This window comes from Sorex araneus, chromosome 8, assembly GCF_027595985.1.
Source record: "Sorex araneus isolate mSorAra2 chromosome 8, mSorAra2.pri, whole genome shotgun sequence".
NCBI classification, from domain to species: domain Eukaryota; kingdom Metazoa; phylum Chordata; class Mammalia; order Eulipotyphla; family Soricidae; genus Sorex; species Sorex araneus.
Window position 1 is genome coordinate 27,084,057 of NC_073309.1, and position 23,439 is coordinate 27,107,495.

The 23,439-nt window shown below is 38.2% G+C and overlaps 1 long non-coding RNA gene across 1 annotated transcript in view; it reads left to right on the forward strand.

The window, feature by feature from the left end:
• LOC129406819 (uncharacterized) overlaps nt 1-23,439 on the forward strand; it is a 140,953-nt gene that overhangs the window by 112,377 nt on the left and 5,137 nt on the right. The window contains exon 2 of the long non-coding RNA XR_008631279.1: nt 1,084-1,138. This is a non-coding gene — a long non-coding RNA (uncharacterized LOC129406819). The remainder of the gene's footprint in view (nt 1-1,083; nt 1,139-23,439) is intronic.

The following is a 23,439-nucleotide window of genomic DNA, read 5'->3' on the forward strand; positions in this document are numbered from 1 at the left end:
CTCTAAATAGTGCCTCTTCCTGCCCCAGCTCATGAGCTAGATTAAAATAGTTTCTCCTGTGTGACAAGATGGCTTCCGGACATGGGGCTGGGGGTGGGGGGAGTTATCTAATTCACTTAGAAAGCTCTTCTTCGCTCGCTGTTTTGTAAGGGAAGATGATACCTGAGTCCAAAGCTGAGTAATTAAAAACCCTCTTAACACCACTTGAAATCAAGTGGCTCATATGCAGCATGCTGAGTCTTCCATCCTCTGGGCTTGGGGTAATGATTGTCTTTTAATACCAGCCTCAATTGTAGTTTGAATCTCATGAGAGGCAAACAGAATAAAATCAAGAAAATCTTTTTAAAAATAGCAACAATAAAAAACCTAACCAAAAAAAAATGCTGTCCTGTAATTATGTTCCCATAATTTTGCATTCCTCCATTACATCTTGAACTTAAAAAGCAAATACTAAACCCCAAATAACATGCACTTTGAATAAGAGTTTGAAATAGAAAATTCAAGTCATCATGAATATTTTTATGTAAAACAAAATCTCACATTTGCTAAAATAGGGTAGAGTTAATTACATTTTAATGGGAATTCATATTGACTTTGTACGTCTACACTATCAAATTATCATACATTTAGCATACCTGAGCAGTACTTGCCTTTTCTGAGTCTTCCTGAGTGTCCTCAGACTGAGTCTATAGGAGGTGAGAATATGCAGGCAGGAATTGCGGATTCAGCAGGGGAGGTGAGGTTTATCCATTCTCCACAAGATTCATCATTCATCTTACTGAGCAGCTACATTTGAGCAGATACTACCCACTCTTTGGTGAGTGAATCCTTGAATGATAAATTCTTTCCAAGTGCTTTGCCGCCCCTTTCTCCATTCCTGCTCATTCTGTTTTCTATTTTCCCTACCCAAATTAAGATAATCATAGCAATAAATAATAAAGATGTTGATAACAGTACTCAACAATTTTTAAGCGTTCACCAGTGATGAAACATAATGCTAAATATCTCACGTATATATTTCCTTATGGGATCTTATGTAAACTTTGCAACACCCTTTATGTGGTTATTATTTTTATCTTATAGGCAAGAAAACTGAGGCTGAGAGGGATCAAGAAGTGAGCTCAAAGTCAGACAAGTAGTAAGTTGCAAATTTGTGGTATGAAGTCTTCCAGCTTCACGGTACTTTCAACCATTGTCTTATATTGATTTCAAAGAGAGAGCAAAGAGGGAATCATTTGTGCAGATGTGACTTGGATGGTTCCAGCCCTTTAGTGATGTAACTCATACTCTGTCCCAAACTTTGAATATTAGATAACAACTTTATCAGGTACTTTTAAAATAATGTCTGATGCAGCTTTATGTAAAAACAGAAAAAAGAAAACGACTCAGTTATTCATTAGCAGTGAAGGATGATGCCTTGCCACAATGGGATACTCCCAACTCCTGAGAACATCAGATTTGAAGAGAAAATATGGTCAGTTGAGTTAGAGTACTTGTGTTGTTCCCTGGCTCCTGATTCTTACCTAGAATGCCCAATACTTTCATGTGTCTTATAGTTACATAGTTATAGTTCATGTGTCTTATAGTTACACAGAACCCCAATGTCCGATGTTCAACACTGAAATGAAAATGAGAGGCTCATTAGTGCAGAGGTTAAGGAGGAACTTGATCTCTGCTGAATGGATTTGAATTAGGACCTAGTCACACTCTCCAGATCTCTGGTCACTCTCCTGGCTTGTCACTGGAGCAGAAGAGATAGCTTTTGGGAGGACCTCAGGAGGATAGACTTTCCTCAGACCTCTATCTTCTTCTTCTAAAGGTACAGAATAAAGAAAACAAGCCAGGCAGTTGAGAGTCATCGAGGGAGAACTGGACCAGGAGTATCCTTCAATGACACTAGAATGACCACTGGGAACTGATCATCAGCAAGAGATGGGGTCCTCTCAGTGGACACCAGCTTGTCTAGGAGCCTTCCTTTCCTATACATTAACTAGAATTGTCCAGAGAAGCAGAACTAATCAGATAGAAATGCAGACTCTTAGATTTAAGATATTTACTATAGGAATTGGCTTATGTGTCTATAAAGGTCAAGAAGTCTCATTTTCTGCTGTCAGTGCGTTGCAGGCTGAGGAAAACTGGTGGTGTCAATCAGAGTCTGAAATCCTGAGACTCAGGGAACTGAAGATGTAAGTCATTGTTGGAATCTGGAAGTGGGAAGTGGGGTCAGGAGGGGAGTTAGAGTCCTCAACTCAAGAACCATGAGAAAGAATTTGCCCCTTCTCTGCCCTTTTGTTCTATTTGAGTCCTTGAAAGGATCTGATGCTGCCTTTCCCCACCCCCCACCCGACTATCCCATTGAGGAGGGTCATAGACTTGACTCAGTCCACTAACTCCAATGCTACTCTCTCCTAGAAACATTATTACACTCAGAGAAAATGTTTTGAACTTGCTGAGCAAGTTGACACATAAACTTAGCCACCATACTTCTAATGTCTTGGCTCTAGATAAATTTCTTAAATCTAAAGCCATGCATAAAAATGGCAGAGACTCCCCAAGCCCAAGAAGTAAGATCTCAAATTAGAAGGCAAACTCAATAATAGAGAAATATTTCTATCACTCTGATTCAATGAATGGCATTCAGAACTGCTTCGACGAGAATGTTTCCAAGTTAGTTTTATTGGAATTCTTGGGATGTTTACCCTAAAGAATTCAGCAGCCTCTCAAGGTTTCTGCAACAGTTTGGTTTGGTGATAAGTCTTATGGAACATACAACATCAGTACAATAAGAAGCAGTAAATGATGATTCCAGGGATGCTAAATGGCTTTATTAATCATAAGCACAAACCAGTGCTTGATGTTTGCTCCAGGAGTTGGGTGAGAGATTGCCTTGTCTCTTGTCGCTCCCACAGTATAATCAAGACATCAAGCTAAATTAAAGGAAATGCCATCTTCTCATGATAGCAGGTGCGAAATTACTCTAATTATGAATTTGCTAGGTACAACAGTGACTGCGTGAATTACAACATCGCATTCATTAAAACAACCATTTAAGGTCTCACTTACCTTGACACATGTACAGATTCTCAGAATTCGATTGTGAGTCCATTTCAATCCATCCCTATGCTCTTGGAAAAACAATGTTCAATCTAACATGTTTGTTTAAAGTGTAAGAGACAAGGAGTGATACTGAGTGTAAATTCCAGATTCGCTGAGGTGTATGGCTTGAACGAGTTGGCTAACCTTTCTTAAACTCAGTTTCTTCCTCTATTAAACAAGGGGGCAGAACTGTGTAATCTTTCAAGTAGAATAGCAAAAATATAATGTGCTATTATAAGTGTGGACCAAAGACCAGAGATATTCAGATATTCTCAGTTCCTATCCCAAATTTATAATTTTTAAACTATAATGTGCTCATGAGTCACTGATGTATCACATTTAGGTATATATTCTGATCTAGTGTACCTGGAGTGGGACTGAGATTCTATTTTCCACCTAGTACTCAATTACTGCTGCTGTGACTCCAGAAACTAATTTTAAATCACAGTGCTCTAAGATCTTCTCAGCTGTGTAGTGTCATTGCAGATAATATTTATTGAGTTCTTCCTGTGTGCGTGGAATCATGTTAAATGTGTTTTGCCTCATTTAATTTGTGTAAGAAATATGCAGAGAGGATGTGTTTGTACCCATTCCTATTTTATATATAATGAAATCAAAGAGAGTGGATATTTTCAACTAGACCAAGGCCACATGGCGGGCAGAGCTGGGATTTGAATTCAGATTATCTGATTCTTCTAACACCTATACTTAATTATAACATTCTATTGCTTCCCAAGCATTTAGATTTTGAAAACTCTATCTCTTTTCCTTCTTCAACCTTCTGGATAAAGTTGTGGCGACTTGTTCTCCATAAAGCATCAGGATCCCTATATAGCCAGTTCTAGTTTATACTTCCCCAGAGTTGTATTGCAATAGATGAATATACATTTCCCTATCAACTGACATTTTGAAAGTTCCAACTTGGCCCTGTTATGAATAGTGATGCAAGAAATGCACTTGTACATACATTTTTGTACATAAATGTACAAGAAAACCCTGGGACAGATTCTTAGACATCCTGTGCTTGGATCAAAGAATAGGCATTATTCCACTTGGGTAAATCCTGCCACCCTGCTGCTGTCAGCCTCATGGTTTCAACACTGTAATTAAAACTCTCATTGAGTGACTGAATCTGAATTCCAAAGTTCTTTCAGCAAAAATTCTTATGTCATATTTTCACATATAGCACAATTAGGGCTATAGATGTGATTCAAGGATTAGGGTACTTACCTTGCATGTATAAGGCATTTCATTTAATCCCTGGCACCTGTGGGCCTGCCCTGGTCAGCCCTTGCCTCAAGCAGTATGACTACAATAACAACCATACACACACACACAACACACACACACACAAAACAACCAACAAAACAGAAAAATGTAAAAATAAGATCTCCTTTTGTTGGCTCCTTCTACTGAAATGTAAATGTCACCAGCAAATAGTTAAATAGTTATATCTTTTTATTAAGTGTGGAGTGGGGTTTGGGGGCAAGCAGGAAATGAAGGAGAAGAAGCCATGAAGCTAGAGAATATTGAACATATCTTCATTGTCTTGATTTCTGAAAAGACAAACCCCACATTTGGGAAAATGGAATTGCTTGCTTTCCCTGTTTGGCTCCATGTAATTAGCCTAAACCTCAAAAGACTATCTTGGGCAGTTAGAACTTTGGAAAATAAAAGCTTAAAGGCTCATTTTGATGAGAAGACAGAACTCCAAATGGTTGTTTGGGGAACCAACTTAGATGTCTGGCTCAAGATGTTATGCATTTGTCTACATATTTAATACTGTACTCAAGTTCCCGTGCCTTCTTTGATGGATTTTTTTATTTGTGAGTCTGGATATTTCTTCCTCCTATAAATGGTTATTTCCCTACACAGATACACGTGGGAGAATATTTAATTAGAATTGAAAATGTTTTGAGCATGTTAAGTATAATCTAAGTGATAAGTATCATGATCTTTAAATGCTACAATAAGTATTATAATAGAAGCTTAATTCACTGATGAGTACTTGGCATGTCTTTGACAAATTCTAATAAATTGCTCAAAAGAGCCCTTTGAAAGTGTCATTTCACACCATATAACTCTACCTCTGATATTTCTCAACCTTGTCTATCTGCAGAAATGGGAAATTCTCTTGAACATTTTTCTTAACTGATTCTGATTTATGGCTTTCGGTGGAAACTCCCAGGGACTTGTTGCAATATACTGTAAATGAAATCTGCTAGCTACACAATTTGAAAAGTGAAGGCTATAGTCTCCAAGTTTTTGAAAGCAGCCCATTTCACCGAGACAATGAATTATAGGATCCATAAGTACATAGAGAGTCTGAATCTGCACTTGGTATGTATCTTCAAGGGAAAAGCTGTGTGAATCTTACAGAGACCAGTCATAGCCCAGATGTCATCTGGAGGGTATTAAGAGAAGATTTGTGCCAATTTGGTTGATTGTTAGTGTTAGAGACAGGGATTCCTTAGCATCAAAGTACTCAATAAATTTTTTTTCTGTGCCCGAATATAAAAAGTTTCACTTAAATTTGAGTGTAAGTAAAAGATGCTTTGGGGAATTCATTAACATTGTAAAATTGCATTAATTTAGGAATGTCTGAGGTTTGTGGCAACTCAAGTTCCTTAAAAAAACACTGGATTTGGCAGGATCATTTGTTTACCTCCTACTATGTGCTCTAAGAAGGTGCTTTTCCTACAATATTTAGTAGTGTTTAATTTAATATCTGAAAAAATATGTATCTCAATTGATAAAAAGGTTGAATTTAAAGAAATTAACCATACTCTTGTTAGTGAGCAGGACTGGTTTACTGACTTTTTAAGAAGCAAAATTTTACTTTGGAATGATTTTGGATGTGTAGAAAAGTTCCTAACATAGGAAAGAGTTCCTGCATATCTGTTACCCCATTTTTACCTACTGTTCACCTCTCACATAATTATGGTATATTCATCAAAAGTAAAAGAAATTAATATTGGCCAGTTACCATTGGGTGTTCGCCTTTCACGCAGCAGACCTGTGTTCGATTCCTCCGCCCCTCTCGGAGAGCCTGGCATGCTACCTGTGCGTATTGGATATGCCAAAAACAGTAACAATAAATCTCTCAATGAGAAATATTACTGGTGCCTGCTCGAACAAATCGATGAGCAACGGGATGACAGTGACAGTGACAGTGAAACTTTATACTTAATTTTGCTTTCCTCCACCATCTATTAATACCCCTTTTCTGATCTGGTACCCCATTTAGTACCTCACATTGCATTTATTGTCAGGATTCTTTAGTCTTTTCCTTTTCTGTCTTTCATGCCCGGGACACTTTTGGTGAGCACTGATCAGGCATTTTGTAGAATGTTCCTTATTTTGGGGTTGATTTAAATGTTTTTCTCCTGATCAGACTGGGGCTATTGGTTTGGGGGAAGAATAAAGGTGAAAATATTCTTTCCATCATGCTATATGCTATCCTGCTTTCAGCATAACATCACTGGTAATATTAACTGGAAGAACATCTACAAGGCTAAATTTTAATTAACAGTGGAGTAATGGCTGTTTCAGTATCAGACTCCATGCAGCCTTGGTTCTTGAAGCCACTGTATGCAGTGACTTTCCCTGGGATGCTGTGCCAATGTACTGGGCAGAAGTTGATGCCCTGAGAATTATTATCAATCTATGATGCATGGGACTTAGCAAATCAACATCCCAACCTCCTTGGCCCTCTGGAGGGATTCCTGGGAAGTATCTCCCTTCTACCCATGAGTTCTCAGTGAGACTAAAACTTCAATTGCTTTTTGTGGGAAAACTACTGAAGACATATCCCTCTTAGACATACCTCTCATCACTGCTTCCCAGCCTTCTTCCAAATAAGCCAGTCCAACTCACATCCCTCTTTATGATATGTTTGGAAGAACCCAGTTAGAGAGATATGACTAGGAAATACAACCTAAAATTGGTGATGTAGAGTTGTAGAATTTAGTTTTTAAAAGTCTGACTCTAAAAGCAATCAGAGACAACCAAAGTCCTGGGAAGGGAGTGACTTGATTAGATCTGGGCTTTTAAAAAGATTCACTGTATCACTATCATTCCATTGTTCATTGATTTGCTCGGCGGCCACCAGTAACATCTCCGTTCGTCCCTGTCGCGTGCTAGTGTAGCCCAATGGTGTATTGGGGGCTCTTTCAGGATCAGGGGAATGAGGACCATCGTTGTTATTATTTTTGGCATATCAAGTATGCGACGGGTACTCGTGGCATTAAAAAGATTACTATGAAATATATGTTAGCCTTAGCATCATACATTTAAAAGGCATCTTAGGGACAATCCAGATAAACCTCTACTTTATAGGAACACAAAGTGAGAAGCAGTGACTTGTCCAAAGACACAAAGTGGTTAAAGGTAAGACTCCTATGACCCAAATTTCTTGTCCAGGATTCTGATAGGTTTTTAGTGCACTTTCAACCACGAGAACACCCAAAGAAAGTAACATGAATTTTGAATTCAAGATTGTGCTGCAGAAGACTGCATTAGATAATTATCATAAAGTGTTAGACAGTTCAAATTGCAGGGGAGAAAAATAGTTAAGACACTGGACCAGTTATTAAGTATTAAAGACATTGAAGATTTTTTTGCTTCATGGTAAGTACCTGGATAGGGCATGATAACCATTTGCAAATATTTGCAAAGGTGCAAACAGTGAAGAGGGAGAGAAATTACTTAGCTTAGAACAGTGGAGAAAGCTCGAAGTAATGAGGTGGAACAAAAAGGAAATATTATTAGTTGAAGAATGGAAAAGGGTTTTCTCAATGAGAGCCATTCAGTTGTGTTTATACACAAGCCCAATGTCTGATGAACCTTATATAGTGCAGAAATGTAAAACAAACAAAAGATTTTTTTTTAAATACTGGCACTTGTCTTGTATTTTTAGAAATTCATTGCTTTTATTCTTTTACTTTTCAAGCACATTTATGATACATATGAAATGCAATTATTTTACAAAGAAGATGTATAATGAAGTTTGGTCAGTTTTATGATTGACCAAGTCAGAATTCTCTTATATCAAACAGAGACTGATAAATAATTGAACTACAAACCAACTGTTCTCTAATTATGTTTCACTTGCTGATTGTGACATTAAGAGAATATATTACCATTGTTAATCATTTTTACAGTGTTTTAACATTTGTGCAATTTTAAATTACAAATGATGTCAAGGGCACTGAAATACTGACTCTTTATTGGAAGATAAAAATTTCCAGTATGAGTTTGCTTGGTTCCCCTTAAATTCTTGAAAACAAGCTACACCAAACCCCACTGCTTTTATCCAAGTAGCCTTCCTTAGGTTTAAATGGCTGCAACTAAAGATGATGCACTGTTAAGAAAGGATTTTTCCCCCTTATTTTATTTGGATTTGATAGGCCAGCCTCAATCATTTCACAATCTATTAAGAGTCACCTCCATCAATCCAGTCAAGTACAAATGCCTACCGCTTTGTGAGTCCCTATAGTTTAGACAAAGTCTTCTAAGGATAAAATGTTACAGATGGGAATGAGTAGTTCCTCTGTGCTGACTGACCCTCTTCCCACGTTGTTCTAAGTGTCATCATTGAATATAATTTCTTAGCACCCTGTTTGCTTTGTCTCCTGGTAAGTGTCAACAGAATAGCTGCTATAATTATATCTCCTTAGGAAGATGCCCATTTGATTGAGGGATGGGCTGAAAATACACGCCACATTATCATATGAAAAAGCCACATAAAAAGTCCTGTCTTTAAACTGCAGAGTGAACCCTGCTCCAAGTGATTCTAAATGAAGCGACAAAGTGCAAAGAATGCAAGAACACTTATTTGACCACAGAGCCATTGAAATATCACTTTGATGAATGCAAACACATTTGTCATTTGCACCAGGAGATTTTTATATCACTATCTCAGTGAAAGCTGTTGTAGCTGGAAGGATTAGAAGGACACAGCAAGCTGACTTAAGCCAAAAAGGGAATTGATTAAAAATTTACATGGGGTAGAAGAGAAGAGGGGAATTCAGAAACCATGCAGAATCGAGGCACCTCTTCCTTTCTCTTCCCACTGGGGTCATTTAATGTTTCATCTCTGACTTTCCATTGCAGTCCCCTTGCTCTTTTGCAGAAGGTATACATACTCTCCTTGCTTTTCTATCCATATCTGGGGATGGACCCCGGTTTATATCACCTCGGTTGTAGCCACCTGTGAAACTCCGACTGTGAAGCACGTGAAGCACATTTAACCTCAGATTATCATCTGTTGGTTCTGATTCTAAATTCTGGGAGAAGGAATGCAATAGCTGCAGTTAGGGTTGAAAAGGGGAGTTCTTGTAAAAATTGAAATGTGTTCCCAATAATCTTGAGGTGATAACCCACATATTTATTCATTCACTGGACGAACAGTTTCTGAGCACCACTCTGTGCTAGGCACGAGGGTTATGCAAAGAAACAAAGATTCAGAGAGAACGAAGCATACAAATTCCTGACCCCACAGGAAACCTTCAGGGTACAGAGGGAAATAAATATGTAAGCAAATTCAATAGGAATATAACATGGTAATAAGAACTATGAAAGAAACTAAATCAAAGTTGGACAACACAGAGGGCCAAGAGGTTGTGTGTGAGTGTTTGGGTGTGCGGGGGAGACTGATTTAGAAGGTGTTACTCCTCTCAGTATCTGTATTGCAAACCATAATGCCCAAAAGGAGAGAGAAAGAGAAAGAGAGAGAGAGAGAGACAGAGACAGAGATAGAGAGAGACACAGACAGACAGACAGACAGATAGACAGACAGAGACACAGACAGAGAGAAGGAAAGTGTCTGCCATGGAGACAGGTTCTGGGGGGTACGGTGACTGGAGGGAAACTGGGAATATTGAGAAATGTACACTGGTGGAGGGAAGGTGTTGGAACACTGTATGACTGAAACCCAACCATGAACAACTTTGTAACTCTGTATCTCATGGTGATTCAATTAAAAATAAATAAATCAAAAGTGTTACTTCACTAAACAGGTACTATTTGACCAACGTCCAACCAGGAGCAATCCTGAGGCTATGGCATGCCTAAATCTGAGTTAATCTTTATTAGCCAATGTTAAATCATAAGATGACAATTCGACATGCTTTTTCCCCTTTAAGCTCATCACATAAGTTACTTTTTCTAGGAAATGGGTGCTTGCCTTTAATTTAATATTTATATCTGCCAAACTTTTCAAGGATTTTTAACTGGGGATTTTTGTTACAAATCACATTTCTTTCTGGTTCAAATTGAATGATGTATAATGCTAGTGTTTGTTGGAGGAAAAAAAGGTCAACTAATCAACAAAAAAGCTCCGAGTTTCACCCTCATAAAAGGAAGCAGTGAATCATACAGTTCAGCATCCTAGACCCTGAGATTAATAGGCTTGGGTACTGGCAAGGAAGTGTTGTTGTCTCGGTGTTGGCGGGAATAGAGAAGATTGGCTAGACAGGTGATCCTAGTCAAATGTTTCCAGGGAAGAGCCAGTTGTACGTTTTAATATATTTTCTTACTTAGTTAACAGGCAGGGAAAGTTAAAGATGATATCACCGTATCACTGTATCACTGCCATCCCGTTGTTCATCAATCTGCTTGAGCGGGCACCAGTAATGTCTCCATTTGTCCCTGTCATGTACTAGTGTAGCCTGATGGCATATTGACGGCTTTTTTAGGGTCAGGGGAATGAGGACCGTCATTGTTACTGTTTTTGGCATATTGGGTATGCCATGGGCAGCTTGCCAGGCTCTGCCATGTGGGCAGGATACTCTCGGTAGCTTGCCAGGCTCTCCAAGAGGGATAGAGGTATTGGGGGCAGCCTCTAATCACCTTTATAGGTGTTCCAAGTCTATGATTTGTTGCCTACTGTCTGAACCCCACCAAATATGGTGTGGTAATTATGGAAAATGAGTAGGGAGTATCTTATGATGTGTCCAGGAATTTGTTCACTCATATGTGAGGCTTGGCCCGAGTGTGTGGAAAGTGGCCTGGAACGGGGCGACCGTTGAGTTGTGGAGGTCGGCTGCCCAGGCTGGGTCCCTTGGAGTGGGGAGGGCTCTCACTCGCCCCCTCTGGGGTGCCCTGAGTGAAAACAACCTGGTGTGGAGTCTGGTGGCGTGGTTATGGGGCCTCATTTTATGCTCCCTTCCGGGAGAAACAGCCCTGAGTTCTGGGCGGTGGTCGATGAGGAGATTATCTGGCACCGTCAGGAGGTGGCTTATGGGCTTAACCCTTGGGTCGGCAGAGACTGGGGGAAGCAGGCAGAGGATCTCTGTTCCCGGGTCCTGCTGAGCCCAGAGTCTAGGTCACAAAGTTTCGTGTTACCTGGGTTCCGTGGGACTCCTCTCATGAGTGAGGTTCAGTGTGGCGGCGGTTGGGCTGTGGGTCCCTTGGGTTGCGGAGGGCTCTCATCTGCCCCTCTCTGGGGCACCCCTAGTGAAAACAGCCTGGCGTGGAGTCCAGTGGTATGGTTATAGGGGCCTAATTTTATGCTCCCTTCCGGGAGAAGCAGCCTTGAGTTTTGGACGGTGTCTGATGAGGAGATTATCTGGCACTGGCAGGAGAGGGCTTATGGGCATGACCCCTGGGTATCTATGGCTGTATCTATGTGTGTCTATATAGTTTAAAAGTGGATAACAGCACATTTATGTCAAAACATCATTATTCCCAAATGGGGCCAGAGAATAGTACAAGTACAGCAGACTGGGCATTTGCCTTGCATGCTTCTGACCCCAGTTTGATCCCTGGAAACCTATATGATCCCCCCAAGCACACCAGAAATGATCTCTGATAATCCCTGAGCACCACTGGGTGTGCCGCTCCACAAATAAACCCAAATCATTATTCACAGAAGTCATGTGACTTATACAATTCAAATATCCACCCACAAAGGAAATGTTGAACAAATGTTGAACAAATGTTGAACAAAATGTTGAACAAATGTAGAACAAAATGTTGAACAAAATATGACTAAACCTTTAAAAAGAAAGGTAATCTCATTGTATGCTGCCACATGGATGAAGTTTGAAGACATTCTAATAAGTGAAATAAGTCAACACCAAGAGGATATATCTTAAAGAACTACACTAATATAAAGAATCCAAAGTAGCCAAATTGCTAGACATAGATACTCAAACTGGATGTGGGAAAGTAATAGAGTTATTCCATTGTTATCTCCCACATATGCGAGAGGTTATTCTGTATTTATCCCATTCTTGCAACTGACTTCATAATACACTCTATTTCCATCCAGGATGCTGCAAATTTCACAATTTATCTCTTCTTAAAGCCACGCAGTATTTTAGTGTGTGAGTGTATGTGTGTGTGTATACACTACAACTTCTTGTCCATTCATCTGTAGTTGGGCATTTGGGTTGTTCCCATATCTTGGCTATTGTCTTAGGCACCACAATGGACATAGATGTGCATTTGAATTAATGTTTTTATGTTTTGGGGTTAGATGCAAAGAAGTGGTATTGCTGTGTGGTACGGGAGTTGCATTTCTACTTTTTGGAGATATCTGCATATTATTTTCCATAGAGGTTGAGCCAGACAGCTCTCCCACCAACAGTAAAGTGAGGTTTTCTTTCTTACCACAACCCTACCAACAATGGTTGTTCGCTGAATGTTTGACATGTGTCATTCTCACTGATGTGATATGATATGTATGCATTTCCCTAATTTAAGTGAAGATGAGAACTTAGATATCTATACATCTTCTTTGGGGAAGAATCTGTTCATTCTTCCCCATTTTTGGAGATAGGATTTGCTGTGGGTTTTTGTGATTGAGTTTTGTGAGTGCTTTATAGATTTTGGATATTAGCCCTTTATTTGGTGCATTGTGTATAGATAACTTCCCCCATTCAGTAAGGTGTCTTTATTTTAGCTTACTTTTTTTTTTGCTCTGCAAAAGTTTTTTAATTTGTTGTAGCTCCATTTGTCTATATTTGTTCATATGGTCTTTGCCTCTGTGCTCAGATTTTTGAAGCTACCATTGAGGTACATTTCTGGAGAGTTCTGCCCAAGTTTTTTTTAATGCATTTTATGTAGTCAATGTATTTTTCTTTAGAGTCAGTGTTGAAACATTGTATGCCTGAAATCCAATCATAAATTACTTTGTAACTTCATAGTGACAAAATATAAATATATATACATATATATTTATTAATCCTGGGTGGTATTTTTCCATTAAAAGAAAAGAAGAATGGGCTGGAAAGATAGAAGGAACTGACAGTGTTACAGAAATCTGTACCAGTCCTAGCTGCCTCCCTCTATACATCTTATTATGTGAAGAAAACTAGTTTATGGTTTACATTTTAAAAATTGATGATGATTCTGAGAATGATTATGTCTTCCCACCAACTTGGATATCTTTCCTTTTGTCTTTTCCCCCCCTCTTTTCCTTCTTATTTTCAACTTGGGAACCTATTATATGTCTTTTTATCCCCTCAAGTTTTCCAGTCTGGTTTACTCTTAGTTTTCCACTCTAGTTAATCTTGTAATGGTTCAGAAGGCTGGTGTAACCTTCTATTCATCTTCTCCAGCATTCTTCTTTAAAACTATATTAGGACAATTTTCCTGTTAGGTGCCATAGTTTGTCTTGTACTTAACTTTTCTTGTATGTACTGAAAGTTGGTATAAATATTTTTTCCCAATATAATGTAATCTTTCTTGAAGTCAGGTAACATGATTTTTAAAAGTTATTGCTGTTTCCTTAGTATTGTCAAAGTAGAGGGCATAAAGTGAGCTCTTGGAATGCAAACCCACCAATGAAAGAACATGGCATGGGTTTTAATCAAGGCTAAAATGTAAACATATGAGCATTTAATAGCCCTGAATCAACTGATTTTATTATTTTCTTATGAAGCTTAGATAGATGAAATGCTTCTGGGGTCATTTTAAAGATGGAATTCTGTAAAATTAAGCTGAACCATTGTTTGGTTATTATGAATCATTTGTTAGTTGAGATTAATAACAGAATTGATAATTTACTGTATGAGGGCTTTCATCATATAGATCAGAAGTTTCTATCTCTTTATCAATATGAGAATATCTACATACAACACTAATTTTATGATAGTATTTTTGTGCCTGAGGAGGGAAAAATGCACAATAATAGTACAACAGATTCAATGATGCCTTAACAATATTTTATATCTTATTAGTCATATATTGTTAGTAGTAGAGCCATCTATATATGCTTTAATAAAAAGACAGTTTGGTTGTGTGACAGCATGATTATAGCAACAGATAATGCATATAGTATGTAGAATTTGAATCCTTCAATTCAATGATACACTGTATAGATATTAGTCAATAAATAAATATATATCATAAATCTGTTTTTCATGCAACAAAGTCAGTAATATTTAGATTCCAATGCAACATTTTAAAATTAGGAGTAGTTTTTGGTTTGTTTTTTCATCACACTCAGCAGTACTCCAGCCTCATTTTACACTGAGAGATGAGCCCTGGCAAGGCTTGAGGGATTATATGGGTTGCTAGGGATTTAACCTGGGTTGGCCATGTGCAAGGCAAGCACTCTACTCACTGTACTATCACTCCAGTTCCAGGAGTATTATTTTCTTAACCACCTGTTTTGGGAAGAATATGAAGCATTATCCTCGTAACGCATGTGGGAATCTTTCACTTTATACAATGAACCATAGATGGTTTACTAAGAGTTAATGGAAAGAAACATGCTTCGAGCCAACTACATGTAGCAAGTGTATATGACAATTATAGTGGAATTGGTGTAAGAGTTCCTTAATTGAATCTTAGTAAAATTTTTGTTTTGACACGCTTGCCTTTTGTTGTTACTATCTATGGCTGCATTTGTCACACTGATCCTTTTCTGTATGTTAGGCCAGTCTGCATCCTTTAGAGTCAGTTTTAAGGTCATGGAGTCTTTGCTGTGGTTTTCCCCAGTGTTCTGCTGTAAAAATAATGATTGTACTGAAGATTCCACCGCCAGAATGGTATACCACCAACAGCGGACTTAGTCTTGCACATGTAGTGGCTTGTTTGTTTAATGACTATCCTCTGTTGTTTTGTGTTGAGCTTCACAGAATCTTAAACGGGCTGATTGATTGACTGTAGAGGAATCTCAATCTCACATAAAAAATTTCTCAATACTCAGACCTAACATGTGGTCTTAATCAAGTTGAGTTGCCTAAAACATTTGTTCCCATCGTTTCCTGACCATGGCCCCCTTCTGACTTTGTGTTTCTCTTTGTTTCCTCCATACTACCAGTTGCCCACCTAATATTGTGCCAGGAACCCCCAATTTATTCTAATTTTCATCTGTGGAACCCTTGGAATATGCTGTGGTCTTATAAGCTCAAGGTATGGCTCAAGACTGAGAAATGGTGCACTTATATTGGTTCTAATTTACAGCTGCCCATATTTATGAAAATGTTGAAATCTATTCATGGCTTTACGATATATGGCCTGAAAAGTATTTTTATGTCTTTCACTACTACATGTTTCTTTTACTCTTTTTTTTCTTTTTGGGTCACACCCGGCAACGCTCACGGGTTACTCATGGCTTTGCACTCAGTCGGTGCTCGGGGAACCATATGGGATGCTGGGAATCGAACCCGGGTTGGCCACGTGCAAGGCAAGTGCCCTACCCTCTGTTCTATCGCTCCAGTCCCTACATGTTTATTTTTCAATAGTTCTTAATATCACTTCTTTAAAATGCAAGTCCCATGAAGTCGAGACCTTGTTTATTTAGTTTCTGTGATATTGCTAGCACCAATGATGGGACACAGCATGTCCCTGATAAATATTTATTATATGAATGAATGACTGTTGAGTGACTGACTAATTTAATTATTTAGAGGAGGCCAGTGATGTGGATATGATTAAAATGCATCACATGGAGGAAGGGAAGTAAAATTTTCCTTTTACTTTCAATATGTACCAAGATGGAGTAATGAGAACCACATTCAATTCACATGTTAGCTTTTTAAAAAGCTTTTCAACCTGCCTTCATCTTCTTAAGCGAATCTCTAACTCCTCATTCCCCTAATCTCCTTATTATCCAATGCTATTTCCTGGACACAGGACCTTCTGTCTTGATTCAACTTCAATTCTGTAGGAGAAACAAATTGAAGCTTGCAAGGACGTGGACACCCAAAATGTGTATTTACTGCTCCTCATATTACTCTCATCAGCAGTGTGGATTGTTGAGGAGGATAAATGAAGACATTATAGTTCAGGTTTGATCTCAAAGTCCATTTGCATTCCCAAACAAAGAACAAGTCTGTGTTTCACTGAGATTGTATAATGGGAAGTAAAGGACTGTGGCTTATGTTACTTGGAGTTCATTTAAATTTTTATGAACCTGATACCTCTGAAAGGCAATAATCAAAATGAAACCATGGTAATTATTTTCATTTGAAAACATCAGAATGGGACCTCATTACATTCTGGTGAGTGACTCAGGATGAAGTACGGGAAGGCAAAGAATCTACTCCATTTTGAAAACGTTGTTTCTTAAAATATTCAGCAAAGTCATGGAAAGAAGTACAAAGCCAGAGGTGACAATTTTCAATCAGTATTCCAAATTCTTTTAATTAAGGATGTCTTGGGATTGCAGACTGTGCTGGGATATACATATGTATCTGTAATAAACAAGATGTATTTTGCAGAAATGGATTTAGGTTTTGGCATAGACTTGATAGGGAGATCAAAGCACTAGCTGGCATTAGAAGGATTTAGATACATTTGTCATAGGCAGCTGTTATGCTAATCTCATTTATGCAGTTGTCAGCTGATAGGCTCTGATGAGCCAGCTGAGTGGGAAAATCATTATTCCATCCCTATTGTGATAAGTGTTATTTATTACTGTCAAATGGTATTAATGTTTGATTCAAAGATGGGGAGTGGGCACCATCTACATGAAGTTCATCCATTCATGGTCAACTGCAACAAAAGGAATCGCTGAATTCTAGCCAAACGAACTTCATTTCTGGGTGAAAAAAGAATAATGGATTTAATTTGCATATGTTTTAAAAGGGTAATGAAGTAATATGATGTTTATCTTGGTTGAAGAGTGGTAATTTTCATTGGCGGGACTCCAGCCTCGTTGGAGCCATTGTGAGGCATTTACTGTTGGGTTGGTGTGGAAGGACTTTTCAAAGCAGCAGGTGCATTGGGGGCTGGGGAGGGGGCAATATGATTTATTCATTAGGCCAAAAATGAACAATCTGGACATCTATTTTTTCTTCATCTTCCTCAGAAATGTATTTATAACGAAATTCACTCTCTCTTCCCCCATGGTGGTGATATCCCTTGATTTTCACATTCCTTTTGTGGCCTTTGACAATTTAATTATGTGAAATCCCAACCCATCACTCACTTCATTTCTGCTCCCCTTTTGTTATGATCAGATTTGCTATTTCCACTCCATCTAAACTGATATTGGTACAGGCCTGGTGTTTTGGAATGGAGTGTTGCTATCTAGTTAGGGTAAAGCTACAAGACAGTTAAGGATAGCTACCAAAGGCTGAGGAATTGTTCTTAAACGTTTTGTTAAATTAACTGCTCAGCTGAGCTCTGAGTTGTTAAAAATGATTCCCCTCTGTTTGGAGAGTTGCAGAGAGCTGTCCCCCTTCCAATACAGCTGCATTGGTTAATGTCACTTTGGATTATTTTTCTTGTGTTAAAAATACAGATAACCTAATTATAGCACCTCCCCAGTTCCCAAACGCCTCACTTAATGACTCATTAGTGCAGTGAGAACACTTTCCATCGCTTGCTAAATAATATTCTGTTTCTGAGGACTTCATCTTCTTTTTTTGCATTTGCTCTGGAAAGAAAAAGTTTGACTCAACATATTTCAGAGCCTTTAGATTCTGCTGATTGGCTACATTTCTATAACAAGCTGGTCACTTTTTGGGATCCAAAGTCTCCCTTCTTTGGGGGTTGATAAAAAATGGGGCCAGATGCTTTTGTTCAGTGGGAGGGAGACATGGGTCACTGAGTTTTGTAAATCCTTGGTCTCAAAGAAAGCTGTCTTTCTTCTCACTCGGTATTTAGTGTAGCTTTATTGGAATTCAGAATCTCTCACTGCATGGCTTAATCCACCATGCTTCACCAGAAGCCAAGATAGTGCCCGACACATAGGCTCTTAAGGAATACTTGTTGAATAAGTGAATGGGCCTTAGGGTGCTTACATTCTAGCTCAAATGTTGGTGAACACGTTCAATAAAGGAGCAGATAGTAAATATCTTCGGCCTTGTGAGACATTTGGTCTCTGACAACTATCCAATCAGGAAGAGTAACTGTATAGAAATAAATGCACTGAGCAGTGTTCCCATACAACTATGCTTATGAATGATGCAATTTGAATTTTTGTAATTTTTTACATGTCATAAAGTATTTTGATTGCTATCAACCAATTAAAAACTTGAAAGTTAAAAAAATGTTTCATGGTCCTGCAGAGAAAAATGATTGGCCGGATTTGCCACGTGGGTCTTAGCTTGCCAGCCGCAGCGCTAACGTACTCACCGCTCCCTAACCTAGCCTCTTGTTCCTCTCCTCTTTTTACTCCCTCCAGCCACATCAATTTTTTTCTATAGCTCAAAATGGCTAATCTTGTTCCTGCTACTAGACCTTTGCCTTTGCTTTTCTTCTGCCTAGAGCACTTATTTTCAGTTATTTCCAGAATTGGTTTACTTATTCCAACTCTAATATTAGAGTCTCAGCTCAAATGCTTACTTTTTCTTAGTATTTCATCTCCAAGTTGGCATTCCTATTTCTGCCATTGTCTTTTATTTTATTTCTATTTCTTATTTTTTATCTTAAATAATTTTGAGTTCTTTGCAGAGAAAAATACCCACCTTCCAGAAAGAAAATTTCTTGATATTAGCTCCATTTCCTATCTCTTAAGATGTAATTCATTAGTACCCAGCTCACTATCTGGAACATGGTAGATAGTGGTCAATGGTGCTTGTGAATTGAATGGGGATCATAACATGTATACGCGGGATGTAGAATAAATTCAGACAGGAGATACGTTCTCCCATTTTGGAAGTAGTTTTGGCACTCCTTTCACCAAGTTCAAACCTTCAAATACCCACGATGATACAGCAAGCATCGAGGATTCTAGGGGATTCCAAGGAGGGAGAGCTCATTGCAAGGCTGATGAAAAGCAGAGTTCATGTAGGAGGTAATCTCTGCATTAATGATAGGATCTACGGAGAGGGGTAGAAGGAGGTTCATGATATTATGGATTTATGGAGGACACTAATTCCTGAAAATAATATGGAATGTCACATAGACTAGGAGCTCACCCTGTGGTAGAAATGAGATGGAGATGTGAGATTTGCTAAATTCTTAGGAAAACTCTTGGAATGTGTAACCTTTCCATATATAGTCTAACCTTTCCATGAAAGAACTCCAACCAGCGCAACAAGTAGACCTGAAAAACTTCTCCCAGCAAGTAGAATTAGGGGATGTTGTGAATAGTAGAACAGGAATGGCAAATTTTACTCTGTTTCTAATTATTCAGTCTTGAATAGGATCTGGCTCTTCCTGGTCATTCTAGCCTCCTCTCTACCACTCCTACATAAACCTGCATCTGTTTGCACTCCATATTCCCCAAAGTATCCTAATTTTTCAAATCTTTGTACATTTCTTTTTATTATTTTGTAAGCTGATATTAAATTGATTATTTCTTGAATGCTTCTAAGGCAGAGAAAGATGCTAAACTAAACGAATGAAATGGATTGGGTGGGGTCTGGGACAGATCAGAAGAATATTCACTATCTTGAGAGGTTGCAGGTTTGTCTTAGTCAATTTTTGACATGCAAGAATGTGGACCCTGCTGACAAATCTTTTCACATTCTTCCTAGAAAAAAATTAGAAATCTAAAAATTTAAATATTAGATCTAGCTAAAAATTTTAAATAGAGCTGAGGATCAGATTTGACCTTTGCCCCACCAGTTTCTTCCTCTAGTCTGAGCTAAGTCTTCTTCCTTCTTTAGAATTTTACTCAAGGTCATCTCTTCTTTTGTGCTTTTCATGATTCCAAGTACCTTTGACTATCATAGATTTTAATCCTGTGGGCTTTAATTTAGATTAGACTCCTTTGGGACACAAGCTAGACAATTCGCTCTTGGGAGATGATGATTAGAGTGCAGTAAACTTAGCTTATGTTGCTTTGTCTGATTTTTGTTGCCAATCCACCTTCAGTTAATTACATGAAACTCACTATGCCATTAGATACAGAGATGGTGTTCTCAAGGAAACATTACAGCATCCCTTTATATGTTCCATGAAAGCATAACTTGAGTTTTTGTTTAAGAAAATATTAGCTTTCCTGTAGGCAACTCTCTCCCTCTCCCTATCTCTCTTTCTGTGTGTGTGTGTGTGTGTGTGTGTGTGTGTGTGTGTGTGTGTGTGTGTGAGCGTGCGAGTGCATGCTTTGGACCCTCAGGGAGTTCCCATTTACAGTCTATTTTTTTCAACAGAATATTCACCTAACAATTTACTTCTTTTCATTTTCCTTTCGACCTAATTTATTCTTCTGTTTGTTTTATACTGTTGTTGTATTTCATGAATTTTTCAAACAGGAAACTCAACACCCTTTCTGACATGAAACAGGATATGAATAAATTCTAGATTATTTTCTAAGTTAGTTACAGAGTGCAGAAAGTGAACATATGATGTCTTTTACCTTTCAGAATAGCTTATACTGGACTTGCCAACAATCTATATAAAGGTTCTTTATGAACATAAGCTGAATTATGAATAGATAATGTGATATTTAATCACATAAAGCAATTCTTTTTAGATAATCCATTAGGAATGGTAAATAAATTGATGAGGGAAACCACAATTTTATTATCAAGGATTCAGAATGGTGTTTGAGATTTTAGCTTCTTTGCCATATTTATAATTTTATTGCTGCCATTCCAAAGTAGAAAAGTTGATGAGAATAAGTTTAAGGAGACTGAAATTATATCACATTCTAACTGACACTTCTAGGATTAATTTTACAACTTGTGATTTTAATTTTGGTAAAAATGTATTTAAAATTATCTCTTGTCACCATCTCTTATTAAACATAATGAAACTTGATGATATTCTAATAACATTAACTGTTTTGGTAGTCATTGAGGTTGGATGAAAAGACTATTCACACTAAGAAAATAGTGGATCATTCTTGAAAGAAAGTATTTGAGAAGCTGAATATTTCATTCATCTCACATACTACATCACTGCTACTTAGGAGATATTCTGTATTTTAGAAGAAATGATGCACAATTAATAGGGGGAATCAAGGACATTTCTGCAAAGAGGAAAACAAGTAGGGAGTTGTGAGTATTTTGCCACTATTTGGTATACTTATACTTTGGGTGATTTTTTTTTTTATTATTAACATGCTCTAAAAGCACTGGATCCTGAATCTTGGTAAGAAAATTACTGCTGTAACTAGGTCATTGCCTTTATCTTTAAAATATTCTTTGTCTTCCTTCTATCCTTTTTTTCTTTATCTTTTTGGCTTTCTAATTTAGGTTTCAAATACATAACATTGTCTTCCTCTTCTTGAATCATCTTTTTCTTTTTGCCAGACAAAGAAAAATTATTTTGGGGATAGAATAATATTACCAGGTGGGAAAACTTGGATAACTAGTTTTTCCTCACAGGGAAATATTTAATGCATCCTAGACATTGGCTAGGTTGGAGTTTTTTACCATGTCTTCCTTTATGTTCTTTTCCAGAAATGTGTGGATTTTTAATAGCATTATTTTGACAGTGCCTTAAGCTGCTTCTCTTTCTGTCTGATGCCATCCCCAAACATAAATTATATTAATAAAATGATGTTTTGAATATGCATTATATGTCAGATATTTGCCAGGATGGGGAATTCTCACAAAAATGAGAATCAGTATATGCCATCTAATAGCTCACTGTATAGTGGGAAAAATAGGTAAGTTAATTAATAATTCTAGGATGATCCATTAAGTATTAAAAAAGTCTATGACCTAAATGTCCATAGGAACAGACGAAAGACTCATTGGAACTGGGTTTGGAAGGTGGTATAGTACCTAGCTAGAGAAAAAGGAGTGGGGAAAAGCATTTCTGGGACTGGAAAAGCAGATACAGGATGATCATGGCTTTCTTTCTAGAACTGTGTACTAAGGGAGCCAAGGGAACCTGTGGGTGACTGGGAGAAGGAATCCTGAGAAATGAACCAGACTACAGGTGAAAGATTTCAATAGAAAAACTTTATTGGGTTAAGGACCTTTAATTATATTCAAAATACAACTTTTAATAAAAATCAACACTTTGACTGACAGACTCAGAGTGCTTCCCTGAGATTTTAAAGTAGGGTTTTATAGGTAGGGAGAATCACATTGGAGCAAGGACAGATTAGTAGTACTGATTAGGAACAATTGACACAGACTAGTTGAGAGATGAGAAGGCTCCACGAGGCAAGGGAAGATGGAGGCGATTTGAGGGCTGCTTTGGAATCTCATTGGCACTGGGAACTGGTGGGAAAGGGTGAGAGGGAGGGAAGATTTGAGGGTGACTCTGAAGCCACACATTCTCTGAAGTGTTCCTTCCAAGATGAGCTGGAACAGAATTCATCCGACTACTTTTATAATCTGGATGTCTAGCATGACATCTGTCCTGTACGAAATGGCATCCTAGGGGCTGGAGCGATAGTACAGCGGGTAGGGCGTTAGCCTTGCACGCGGCGACCCCGGTTCGATTCCCAGCATCCCATATGGTCCCCAAGCACCGCCAGGGGTAATTTTTGAGTGCAGAGCCAGGAATAAACCCTGTGCATCACCAGGTGTGACCCCCCCAAAAAAAAGCAAAAAAAAATAATAATGGCATCCTAAAGGGGTAGTTCTCTGGTTTGTTCTTTCCTACATCCGCCCATTCATTTCTTTATTCACCCAACAAATCATTATTGAAAAATATTGTGTGGGTGCCAGTAATGAGGAATGGACTTAAGGCTTACAAAAATATATCAATGCAATGCAAAAAAAGTTAAAGCTTAAAGCAACCCTACAACAAACATACTTGGGTCACTTTCTTGCTGTATTGTTGAAGCAGAACCTGGACTGTCCCTCATTCTTCCTAGGCCTGTTTGCAGCATATTGGGGGGGGGGGGGCATTAGAAAAATAGGCTGCTAAAGGGGCACCGTGGCTGAACTGCATGAATGCATGCTATTTAGTGAAAAAATTCTCAGGGAAATTTCTGAAGTACCCTTTAGGCCTTCATATGATCTCCTTTCATATGTGGCAATTTGTATTCCTCTCCCATCTTCTCATGAGAATTCTATTTAAGTTCTATCA